General features: G+C 35.4%; 1 protein-coding gene across 1 annotated transcript in view; it reads right to left on the bottom strand.

Moving 5' to 3' along the window:
• LOC143908481 (uncharacterized) overlaps positions 1 to 13,676 on the bottom strand; it is an 86,033-nt gene extending 72,357 nt beyond the window's left edge. Inside the window, exon 1 of the mRNA XM_077426156.1 lies at positions 13,559 to 13,676. The gene's annotated coding sequence lies outside the window, so the exon portion shown is untranslated. The remainder of the gene's footprint in view (positions 1 to 13,558) is intronic.
• Between the last annotated feature and the right edge of the window lie 337 nt (positions 13,677 to 14,013).

The following is a 14,013-nucleotide window of genomic DNA, read 5'->3' as shown; positions in this document are numbered from 1 at the left end:
TAGGAAATGATACTAATATTGATACGAAAAAGACTCAATCTAAACTTCACATATTCCAATCCATTATTCAGTGATAAAAAGAGGACAAAAGGAACACAAAATTCTATACTACTTTATATCACGATAATATCAGATAAAACATCTAATACTCAATATCAACAAATTAATTTGTTGATATTTCCCGATATATTTTTAATGTTATCACGTACGATGAGTTCGATCTTTGAGTATCAGATGTTTTATCTGATGCCACCGTGATATTTAGTAATGTAGAATTTTGTGTTTCTTTTGTATGAAACTGAGAAATCTTATACGGATATTTTTTTTAATGCGAACATTTCTTGAGTCTTATAAAAATATTGAATTTTTTGGGTAATTTTTTATTGTTGCCTAACCCCCAACTTGAGGGATCGGTTTTCTCTCTAAATGTAGAGAGCTATAGGCAAGATATTTTCGGTTGCCATCCCTGCGATCGAATAAATACCGACAATTTTGGTCGGTTTTGAACTCGGATCCTCCGGCTCACTAGACTAGCGCACATCTTTCTACGCCATCATGTGATCGCCACATGGAGTGGTAACGGAAAAGGAAGAGAAAAGGAAGAGTAGGATGTTAATTAGTGGGGAGTAAGTTAAATCCGATAATAGACCGGTACCCTTTATACAGAAATTTTATATCTACTGTAAGTGATTATTTGGCTAGTAATTAATTACTTATTTTAAGTATTAAAAGCATTAAAAACAGTGCTTTTAATACTCAAAATAAGTAATTAATCACTAGCCAAGTAATCACTTACAGTAGATATTAATTTTCTGTAAGGGTATTATTCCGCGTATTTAATTCAGCGGATTGACATTTGATATGTGCACCATTTCCGACACAATTCTTTTGATGTGAGACAGTTCTTGCTTTCTCCAAAACCTGAACATTATCCTAATCGAAATCATGATTGGTTTCTAATCTGTGGCAAAGATATAACAGATAGGGCTTTTGTTCTTTATATGTTTTCAGCCTTTATATGTTTTCTTAATTTATCATACTAAAGATGACAGATCAAAACGTTTATTAAAGTATATTAATTAAAGATTATGACACATACACCTTGTGGTTTTGTACTCTTTTTTTATATGTTGATTTTTAATTGTTTAATTCTGATAATAAATTAAGCTTAAAAATGAGATTTCAAAAAATATATCAAAGTTTTTAAAATAAACAATAAAGATAAAATAATAGTGTTTTATTATATACATGGTTTAGAAAAAAGTTCTGACAATTTCATGATTTTTAGGGCAAAGAGAATAACAATAACTACGACATATTTGTTTGCACGTCTTGTATTCTTGAGAGAAAAAAACGTGACTTTTTGAATAATTCTTACCGAAGAAAGTTTATGCTACGCTCGGAGAGACATATTTCATTTGAATAACGCATGCTTCAAACGAATCAACGCTTGAGCGTGAGGGGTAAAGAAGAACGGTAAGAGTTTCTTACCCGCCTGAGGACACAAAGAGATATGTGACGAGCGTGAAGAATGGTTTTAGAGACCTCGTCTTTTTCGTGAAAGCCTCGTGTTCGCGTAGGGTTTAAATCGTATACTCGAACAAATGTTGGAATTTTTGGTTCTTTATTTAAAATCAATGACGAAGTATATATATAGCTACAAACAGCGACTATATATGGCAGTCGTAAATATATTACGTCTTAATGGAATTGTATAATATTTCGATATAATAGTTTCAAGAAATATACTTTGCTACATATTAAATCAACACCTACCCAGAAAATATTTAATATAATAGAGAAATAAAGTAACTTATACATAATTAAGAGATTCTAACACTGTGCTAACGAGAAAACCGTTCTCCAGCGAATCACTCGATTCCCGTATTCAGGTGGTTGGCCTCGTCTGACCTCTAAATTTCTCGATTACGATTTCTCGAGCGGAGCTTTACCAAGGAGAACGGAAGCGACGATCCGGAAATACGTCTAGGAACGCGCGAAGATCACTATTCGTAGAAATTGCGCAATGGAACTCGAAGGAACGTCGGATCCAATTTCAGACGTTGGATTTTAAAGGCGATGGTCTCTCATCGGGCGGCATTGAAGCGAGATCGTGCTATAATCTATTTTGATAATGACTATAATTAAAATACGCGCGACGTTTATAATTAAAAATATGAAAATAATTTGTACGCTTTATGGAGACATATTTTACTTAAAATATGTGTAACAACTTCTTTAGGATTACAATTCATAAAATAATATCAAAATAGTAGGTACCATATTTTCTCTTTCATTCTCTCTTTCTCACAACAACGGAAAATAATTGGCAGAAGTACAAGCGAACTTAATCTATTTTTGATATATGTAAGTAAGATTCGTTGAATGAATTACGTTAGTTTGCTCACCGAAATACGATACAGCAATTTGCCTTCGTTCGGCCAACTTGGAAGCATATACCGAGAATACGATACCGGGAAGTTACGGGCTCACCGAGCGCGTAATTAGCTGACTCAGGTGGACAAGGCAAATTGCGTGTATTTGAATCGCGAATATTAGGCGGCACGCATATTCGTTATCGATCTGCTATCACGATATATACCGTGTCAGATCGACGCCACGCCGCGCCGCGGTACCGCCGCGGCGCCATAGATGATCATTTTCTAGCGCGCTACACATCGAAAATATAGCCTTGCCGTATGAAACGCTCCCCGCTCGCCGTTCGATTTTGCCGTGTAATTACTGTCGGCCGAGCTATCCTAAATCTTCCGCCGAACTGAATCGTTCTAATTCGGTGCCGGTCGGCGGCGGTGGAACAGGTGAATGACGGCGATGGAATGCCGCGAATAATTTCGCGGCAAAATTCAACGAGATTCACGGCAAAGCGCAGCGGCAATAATTGTGTATGAAATTTATTCACTTGCGTCAGCAATTCGATAAATTAATCCAATTCGGAGAGACGACCTTGCTAATTTTGATTGCGCAAAACGATATCGCCTGAATTTGCGACAAATGCAACGGAACTTTATAATTCAAACGAAAGCGCGTTTAATCATGGGGGTGAAGATATTCAGAAAAGATACTCTCCCTTCAATTTGTGTGGAAAGGAAAATATTTTATGCGATATATTTGTTAAAAATCTGGAAAAAAAACTACTACAAGGTTTATGCAGAAATATTCATGCGAATTTTTTTTTTTTTTTTTTTTTATACTCTATATTGTATAAAGTATAATAAAATATTTCGTTAACTTTGACAAATTTATTGAGCGCTGAAACATTATGTCAATCTAATCGAGATCACTGCGAAGCGCGCGTCGCGCGTCGCGTAAAACGACATGCCCTTTTGTGCCGATCAGATTTCATAAATAATTCGCGGAATCCGGTCGAATGCCGGTGTGCATTAAACGTGAGAAATCCTTTCAGCATCTGGCACATACCGAATCGCGTTGCGGCCGGACATCCATCGAATAAACTTGTCCCGGTTAAACGGGGGTATCGGGGGCAAGTACCCTGGAAACACGGGTATTTCGGGAACCGTGCTACAACTACAACACCCGGCCATTGTCCTATCTGCAAAATTAACAAGGCACAAACTATCGCCGGCTGAGAGAACTACGTGCCACCGGACACCGTCTGCGAATAGTTGGCATTCAATATTTTTTTCCCCGTTGGTCTCTGGGCGTTTTTGGAATGTGGCTTGGGGGAATCAACTCTACTCCGCTATACGTTTACGAGAATTTCGAGAGAACGCACGAGAGAGAAAGGGAGACGGAGAGAGAGCTCAGTTACATCGCGTTTCACGCAGATTATACCGCGGTTCTTTTGAAAATATGAATTTTACAGTGCATAGAACTCTGAAATCGCCGATCTTTCTTTGATGAAAGTTTAACGGGCAGTTATCATATATCGTAATTGTACGTTTTAACGTTGAATATCTGCTCAATATAAAGTTTCGGATTACAGATCTCACTTGAATGTAATTAAAATAGATTTTAAATGTATGCCTTTTTTTTAAGAATGTTATTTCGCCGCTGCATACAAAATGTCGAGATTTTTTAAATAACTTACGAATAAATGAAATATGTATGTACGAATGTATAAACAAAAAAACTTCAATATTTTGTCATTTTATTTCAATTAAACGTAGAATGATTAAAGATGAAAAAAACGAGATTATAAGTAAAAATTGTTCTTTTATACATATATTTCAAACATTAAATTTTACAAAGAATCAATCGCTTCGTAAAAATACTGTTAAAATGTGTGTCAAATTTGTGCAATCTAGATTTGACCTATTAGGTAAGTTTTAAAAGATTCCTACACCCATTTCCGTTCTAAATTTTTATTCTCTGAATTTTTATCAAAATATTTAAATATTGCAATTGACATTTGGGAGAAAAAGAAGTAGCTCTTTCCAAAAATCAAGTTGCCGATAAAAATGAATATTAAAAAAAAGATATAAAGATTAAAAGTGGAGGTAAAAAAAGTAAGTGACTTTCTGTCTTTTTACTGACAAATACTCAATTAATAAATAATGATTTTGTCTACCTTTTCCAATAGAATAAATCGATATAATTATTATTTGAGTGATATATAACAAAAATTCTACTCAAAAAGGTAAACAAAGTCATTGATTAGTTGATTATTTATCAGTAAAAAGTAAAAAGGTACGGGATTACATTTTTATTTCACCTTTTAAACTTTATATCTATTTTTCAAATATTCCATCGCCGCTTACATTTTCAGAAAAAGCACTTTTTTACCTTTAAATATCAATTACAATATAAAAATTTTAATCAGAGCCCGAGTTAGGGGATTTGCGCGTATGGCTTTCTAGGACTTAATGGGTTAATGTACTTAAATATAACACATATTCCTCAGACGGCATTAACCACATTTAAAGCCTACGGCAAGTTGCGGACAGTCTATATTCACGTTCCAATGTTACGCGGTTTTCCCTGCGAGTAGTTGCAAATTTTCAACGACCGTTAAAACACGTAAACCAGCGGTGTTCCCGCGGACCGTCAATCGGATTAACTAAATCCATTTTCGTTTCCGATCTGGAAAATCGTTGTCACCTCAACGCTTTGAGGTGCTGTCACAAAAGAGGTCGGCTATAGATTGAACCCTCTGTGGTCTCTCTCAAATATTGCAAAGTTGCACCGTTAATTGTTTGCCGGCGCGCTGGGAGATGAAACAAGCTATACCCGCGCGCGGTGCAGTAGTCGAAATTGCACTAAAGCATAACGAAGTTTGCACGAGATAAACTTTATAGCGTTTACATCGTCTTTGAATTTATATCTAATATTTTTTTTTAATTTCTTTTTAGACTTTAAACATTCGGTAAAACATCACACTTTCAATAAATCGGAATTTACTTTACTGAGGTTTTATCTCTATTTTATATGTAATTTTTCATATTTTCCTCTTCTAACAACTGTTCGCATAACATTTTAAATAAATTTTGTTAAATTAGATCGTATCTACCATAAAGAAAAATAAATAAATTTTACAGTGTAGTGTATAACCGCGGGTTGAAAAATAATCGATAAAATTCACTGCATTTTCTTCTACGCAAAATACGCGAAATGCGAAACATTTGTGTCGGCCCGCGCAAACAAGTTTGAAACAAATTCGCACGTTAAAACGAACGGTGGCAAAATTGCACCGGGAAGATACGAGACACGTATTAGCAACGTAATAAAACTGCGTGTAACCCTGCCGATGCACAGCGTCAAAGGGAAACGGTTTCGATTTGCTCCGACAAATTCTAGCCTACTCCTGTACGGTGGAATTTACCGCTATGCCTACACAACGGTCAGGAAACCTTTGACCAAATGAGAGACTCGCGACGGTAACTACGTGCATTACTGCACAATTTATGTAACAGGTTTAGTAAATCTTTGTTTCTTTAATCTGGAACTATCTTTGAAGATAACTGAAAGGCATCTTCGTTAATATTTATGAAAATAATTCCGAGCGAAGGGACTATTAAATCTTATTACCTTTTAAAAACATTTTTCTCTAATAGAAGGACAATGTGACGCAACAAAATAATAACATTATTTCATAGATATAAATGTCAGAAGGAGTGATAAAAAGTGATTATGATGAAGTATCGCATAAAGGTATTATCTTCTCTTCTCTATATCTCTATAGAAGAATATTCAGATTTCTAACAACCGAACGAAATATATAGAAAAGGAACAAAGCCAACGCGGACAGAAGTTTATCTCAAAGAGAGAGTAAAATCCTTTTAATTCTTGATAATAATATCTAAAGTACTTTATTACTCGTTTTAATAGGATTCGAATATTCTCTGCAGTTTCGAACAAAGTCACACAAAGTACTCAAGTTTGAAGTGAAGACTATTTAATTATCAAACCTCTATTACAAATTTTATCTTTTACATAATTATTGTACAATACCCTCTCATGCGAAATATTATATACATTTGTTTATATATAATGCTCCTTTTTTAATTCAATCATTATTATATCCTTTCTCCTCCAATCTGTTTATTACATCAATGAAGAAATTATTGAGCGAATTTCAACGTATTTACTTTTATAATGCTGGAAAAGTAATAATTTTAAGGATTAATCCCTTATTTTCAGCATTGCATATCAATTCTTTTGACAATTAATAAACAGATAAATTAATTTTCCGACTAGGCTGTTCATAATTTTAGCATAACTGAGAATTTAAATTCTCGAAAATTTTGAGCATTTATATATCAGTATTGGATTATAAACAACATGTTTACATTTAGTAAATAAAAATTTAAAAAATGTATTTTTTACATTTTATCGTATAATAAAAATACATATTTATAGTTTCTAAAATTTTTTTGTTAAAAAATAAATTAAAATATAGTATACAAGAATATATAAATAAACGTTTCCAAATGTAAATTAGTACAATGCAATAAAGATGTAACAAGAAAGATTAATCAAGCGACACTGTTAAATATTAAAGAATGAAATTTAAACCAATGCCTTAGGTTAAATAACATTTTGTAAGAAAAAAATATTATATTTTAACACAAGTATTTTAACACAGTATTATTTTAACTTCATTGGTTTAGTTAAATTAACGACATATTGAGTAGGAAGCAGTGGCCTAGAAATAGTTAAAAATGACTCAAATTGAATATAATTTGACACTACGAATTTAACAGTGGAGCATTATGCGATTTCCATCAATTCTCTCTGTATTTCTTTTCATATTTTCTAAATTAACTCATATATTTCTCTTTCATCGTAATTTAAGTTAGAAATTGATTTTGCCGTTTTGCGAATCCCTTCTCCGCGCTTCCCTCAGGTCAGAGAAAGGAAGAATTTCGAAGGGCGACGTAACTCGATAGTAAGTTTGACCGAAGGTCGTGCGAACTTCATTCTCGCCGATGTAGGATGAAATAGGAGGTACTGCGGAGGTGCCATTTTGCAGGTCGGACGAGGGCGGTTATTGCGTTTCCCAGGTCCGCGGACGAAAGTCCTGCCCGTGAACAAACTAAGCTCTCTCTTCTTAACCTTAGAATCAAATAAGATAAAGGAGAAGATTCGAGATGTCCACCGGTGCAACAAAATTGAAGCAGCCGCCGACAAGTTGCTCGACCCGCGAAAGACGAAATAAGCTCTCCTCTTTCGTCAGTTTGTTCTCATCCGCTTTTTCAAGTAAAAAAAGACTCTGGACACAGTCTCCGATTGAAACAATATCGCGCGGAACAATTACCGGATTATCATTTTTTATACTTATTTCTACATCGCTTTTGTGCATCGCGCTTTAAAATTCGACACTGAAACTCGGTAATATTAATTATTTTCCTCGAAATTTATATTAGATACATATCGTTATTTATATTTGGCATTTGTTTCAAAGAATTCTTTAAAGCAAATGTTATAAAATTCATACAATTGTGATTCATGTAGACTAGCTATATTCGAGAACTCAAACAACGAGAATAAATATTTGATATCGACCGTCACTAACCGGCCGCACCGTTTTCCTTCGTCACTGACATCGAGCACGGAGGACAGACTCATCCGGCCGACGATGAAATTGTTCCGTTAGCATAGCCTAAGCTTATAATTAATACTTTAGCTTATACTCTTTTAGCTTTCTCATTCCTGCTTGCTCAATTTATTAAGCCTTATCTTAAGAGACGTACTCACTGGGAACTAATTATAATTATTGTTGATATTAATATCGAAGTCAACCACCGAACTTTAATTGTCCCTTGTGATCTTTGATGATTTTTGTCATTTTGAAAAAATAATTTAAATCATGAAAAATAAAAAGATTAAAAGACATCTTCTCATGTGTAAATTCTTTTCTTCTTCCCTGTAAACTTTTAAATACCAAACACAAAAATGTCTCTGTTAAAAGCGATTAAATTTTTTAAAAAATTTTTTATATTTTCTATAACATCATAAAATATTATAAAATAATTTTGAGAAATGACAGTCATTTAGTAGCTGCAAAACATTCCACAGGAACATGATCTATAATCTTAATCTTCAGCAATGTTTTCCGGCGTATACCAGGTGCAGCTAGGCTAGCCAAACAAAGATTTACTCTTACCGAATATTGAGCACGAATACTTCACCATGTTTCTCTATTATCGGGTGGTCTTCTATCAGCCCTTGTTTCCGCACACGGCGCGTATTTTATAACTCTGTCAGATTTATGGCAATGCACATAATAGAAACGTATTTCGTATTTCGGGATAAGCTCGGAATTCGATGGCACGCGGTGTCAGGTAGCAGGAAGCAGAGGAATCGATGTCCTCAATATAACTTCTTTAAACTTCCAAGAAGATTTTCCCGAGAAGTACTCGACAAAATGCATTGTCCGACGATACGTATGCACGATTATTCTGCAAGTAATTTCTTCAATAGTTGACTTTTTTGGTGGCTCTGTATAATAAAAAGTACTTAAAAAGCACTTAAGGGCATCCTAAAGCCGTCTGTAATACCGGCTTTTTTTCTTAGCACTAATCTTTTAATTGGCTTTATAGAAATGCAAAATTCTTGTCTAGAATTAAAGTACGCATCAAAATCTAGGTCATGGTGGTCGAATTTATATCGAAAACGAGAAAAAATTAATATTTTTGTTAATTTTTGATATACGTAACGACAATATTTGCTTTGTACAAAAATTCTACAATAAATATCCACAAAATTAGACCGGCATGACCTAGGGACAACATTTAAGAACAATTAATATCGTGCAATTAGATCTAAGATTGAAAGCCTAGAAAAAAAGATTAGTTTAAATAAACTTTTATATGTGCAAAAGCACATTCAGGTTGACATTGCGTGTAGCGAGAGATGGCGCAGCAATCGAAACAAGGACAGATGCCTCTCGTTAGACAAGGACAGATATAGATATATGACATAGAAAACAGGATTAGAAATGTTGACATTACCGACGTCGAGGAAGTTCAGCCTTTACTTTAGGATCCCCTTAAAAAGTACAAACTCGTACAACGTTCATCTATTATTATTGCATGCAATAATAATGAAGCTGTTATTTTATACTTGGCGAGGAATTTGGATTCGATCACGTGTATATGCAATAATAATTAGATTTTCCGAGCTCGTGTGTTTCCAACCCAATCGAGTTATTCTCAATTCCGTATTCGATTCTCAAATTCGCGATTTACTGTATCTCGAATCGTCATTCGCCTCGATAATTCGTGTGCCGTTAGTAGTGCAGCGACCGGATCTTCTTGTCAGGCACCATTGTTCGCGGGAGCTATTAAATTGAGCAGAGCTCCTTGTCAGTTCGGTGCGCGTATATACCTACATGCCGGCGCGGCGCGGCGCGGGCGCCCAATGGAGGCGCCTCGCCGAGGACTTCCGATGACGTCTAAATGTCTCCGCCATTCTCGGCTGGCTCGCGAAATGCGTGGCGAGGATTAATTCGGTTTTGCGGTCGAATCGAACGTCGTCAGGGAGCGATTTTGTCGTCGTAAGCTCTCCGGGACTTGCGGTTCGTTCAAAGATGATGATGATGACGGGCTTAAACGCGATGACAATCTGATTTGGGAGACGCGCCAGAAAGACGGCGTTGTCGCCGAATTAATTGCTGGTGCAGCCCGTAGTAAGAGAGACGACGATTTGTCAGGTCGGTTTTCGCGAGAACATGGAACTGATAGACGTATTGATTGTGCTATCTAAACGTCGGGGATGTAGACCAGATCGAACCGTATAGTCAGACAGATGCGCAAGATGGATAGCTGGGTAAGGATTTGTTCGATTTTTGCTTCCTCATAGAGGAAGCTTTGGGATGGTGAAAAATTTTTTTTTCGAGATTTTGATGGAAATAGGTTTAGAATGTTCCAAAATGTCGAGAAATTGTATTAGTAAAAAATGTCCGGAAGTATGTATGTATGTGTGTCTGTACGGATTTTTTGTACACGCATCTACTTCTACAATTTTTTAGATATCGGGATGCATTTTTTTTAATCGATAGAAGAAAGTATGTTCTCCTCAAATTTTATTAAAATCGGTTGACCGGTATAGATTTTATTCGAATTTTTTATTTTATATAGAAAAGCGTGTTTTATCTTATAGCTTTCTCAATATTTGATATAGCGATCTATGTATACCTAATTCTATTAAATTTTTCAGTTTTTTCTACCCCTATTTCATATATAATTAATTAAGATTTGGTTAATTAGTTCTGGAGTTACAGACATTTCGTACATACATAGAACCCTGATACAGTTTAGTCCAATCAACCAAATTTTGGTAATTATACAGTATAGGGGAGGCACCTCCGATGACCTTGACCTTGACATATGTTGTCAAGGACACCCTCCTGAGTGACCTTCAGAAGGTTTTAACCGTCGCTCGTTTTTTATTAAAAAGTAATAAACAAAAAAGTTTTGAAAATATAGCAGTTATTTTAAGTACTGAGAGGCATAAACGACTAATATTACGTTTTTCTTTAAAGCAGAGAATACTTTATTTTGCGAGAAAGTCGCTGCTTTACCAAAACACAACATTTAAAGCAGTAAATTGTTGATAAATTGAAATTTTTTTGTTAAAGCAGAGAATACTTTATTTTGCGAAAAAATCGCTGCTTTTCTAAAACACAACATTTAAAGCAGTAAATCGTACCTATGTAGGTTAGTGACGCGCTTTAAAAGTATTTAAGTGTTTAAAGCGCGTCAACTAACCTTATATGCACCTATATATGCTATATTTTCCAAACTTTTTTTGTTAATAACTTTTTAACGAATAGCGAGCGACGGCTAAAACCTTCTGAAAGTCACTCAGGAGGGTGACCTTAACAACATATGTCAAGGTCAAGGTCATCGGAGGTGCCTCCCCTATACTGCATAATTACCCAAATTTTTTATATATGAAATAGAGGTGGAAAAAACTGAAAAATTTGGCTTAATCTATGAGGAAGCCAAAAAAATAAATATTAATAATTATACATTAAATAAAATAAAAGCTTCCTGTAATAATGAGGAAGCAATGTGCAAGTTTGTAATTTGCACCCTTTTTTATTTATTTTTAAGTTTCTTGAAAAACCGGTTAAGCGTTGATATTTTGGTTTTACGTGTTAATTAGTAATTAATTTGACTGACCTCATTAATTCGGGTAATATATAACGTAAACTGCTATTAATATCGGTCTGACTGCCGACTTAATTATGACTCGTTGAAAATTAGAACGTATAATAGTTAATTCCAGCAGCTGCAACGAATGTGACAGAATCAATGTACGTCTCTCGCACCTCGCACACGCTCGCGGAAGATAATTAAATATAATATTTAGAGTGGCCGTGTTTAATTTAACAGAGGAAATATCAACGCGCGTGAGCGGTATATACTTAACGTCCGTGCCAACCTGTGGGTTTAATTAACTCGGCAGCAGATATACAAGCAAATCGTTTCTCTAGTCTGTTGCGGATGGGGAAAATATCTCAATTTGCAGCGCCGAGAAACGATTACGTCCAACGATTAAGGGTTTCCTATACGATCTGGGAAAAGTAAGTAGTCAGATTGTAGAGGGATCCTATGATAGATGGATTCCATAATGAAGGCTAATGGAAACCGCGCGCGTCGTGTGCCGCGACGATCGGAAAATTAATTCTACCTCGCACTTCGAAGGGACACTTCGCTGCGTCACTTCGTTAAATAATCAACGAAAGGCTTTAATGCAAAAGTCTACGTACGTATGTGCCATATGCCAATAATGGAAGCCGGAGTACGCGCCGAGCTGCGCGATTCGATCTCTTCTTGACACGTCAGAAGTAAATCAATTACTTATATTAGCAATTAAATCTGTGCTCAATTTAACTGAAATATAAAGTAGGCATGTATTAGTTGGCGAATTTAATTAACGGCTGCTTTTATATAGCGCTATCCGTATTAGTTTCAGCTTTGACGTACGTACGAATACCTACCTCGTACGTCCGTGTTTGTGGAAGACCGAAAATTAATTTGATCCGATAAGGCAACGCGCGCGTGCGCGCGCTGTAATTTTAGATCGGCGAATACCCTTACCGATTTTCGACAGATCAAAGCCAACAAACGTTTCACAACAGATTGATCATGTAGTCCGCGTAATCATGTATAGCGAAACCTGCAGGAAATTAATTCTGCGCTGCATCGATCGCACCCCGTCGTGCCCGTCAATATTTTGAAGTAATTATTTCGCTAACATGTTTTCCGAATAAATTAGAATTACATGGAGATCTTTGAATTCCTACGCTATTTTATCTTGTCAACACAATCTAAACACTAAAATGCACAATTAATTCAACTCTTCTTTAATTAAACAAATTATTCTTTTTAAAATAATATTTATTTTATAATTTCTTTTCTATTTTATTTTTCTTTATATTGTTTATCGTGATCATAATAATTATACTTTTTGCTGCCTCACATTTATGAAAAACAAATATCTCTTCTCCCTTCTAGATGTAACTATTTATCTGTATATTTTTGTCTGCGCGGTCTCTCGACTGTAGCGTATTTTCTTTATATTTGCGCACAGCATACGGTTTACGCTTTTTATCGGGACACAGTGAAACGAAATATAATTCTCATCGTCGGGCGGTTTAATTCGTCGGAATCAAATTAACGTCTGTTTGAAACGTGGCACAGCGAAACTATAAACATTCGCGCGCGCAAATCGTCTTCTCATGCCTTTGTATCTCGATCACGCGAAATGCGCGTAACATGACGGATCAGCGGCACGACAAAAGGTCAGTGATTTGAGAATTTTCATCACGACGCGAAACGCGAAACGAGCGCAGAAAATATCTCAACGTGTTTTGCTTTGCCGTGCAATTTCCAATCGACTGCTTTTTTTACTCTCTCTTTCCATTTTTTTTAAAAGACATTTTAAACAATGCGTTAATTATTTGTTCACGAGTTACTTTGTAATTTAATATCAAATAAATAATTTTCTCTTTACGATAAATTTTATTGGACACGCTTTTTCGCTTATTTCAAGATAGTTCTGCAAAATATAGTGCGGGGCTAACGTCGATTAAATAATATAACAGAGAATCACAATGCACGCGTCCTACCTATGAAACGTTATTGTTGCCATTACTAAATAATCACAACGCGCCAGAGCCTTCACGAGGTATTGTGTTTCTATTCATGCCGGTGTTATATAAGTCAACGTCTGACACTAACTGTATATAACATTGCTGCATTATCGGCTCGCGTTACCGCGATGCGATGACAGAGCACCTTATGACGCTCGGCAGGTCGTGGAGCGACTGGAAGATAAACACACACATACACGTACGCGCAATATCGCCAAGCCATGCACCGTGCATCGATAAAGAGGCGCGAATATAACTACAGTTTTCTATGCGATAAAGAAATGCCTGATATTAGTTTTGAAATGTATTTTATAAACTATTGCGAAAAAGATGAACAAAGCCAAATGCGAAATATTGACATTTGTTGATATAATTGTATTGTAGATAAATTGAAAATTATTCTTAAAAGAAATAGAGCAATCACTTTTATT

This window comes from Temnothorax americanus, unplaced genomic scaffold, assembly GCF_048541705.1.
Source record: "Temnothorax americanus isolate GAGA-0224 unplaced genomic scaffold, ASM4854170v1 Scaffold97, whole genome shotgun sequence".
Taxonomy (NCBI): Eukaryota; Metazoa; Arthropoda; class Insecta; order Hymenoptera; family Formicidae; genus Temnothorax; species Temnothorax americanus.
Note: the sequence above shows the minus strand (reverse complement) of the source record. Positions and strands in the feature narration are given on the sequence as shown.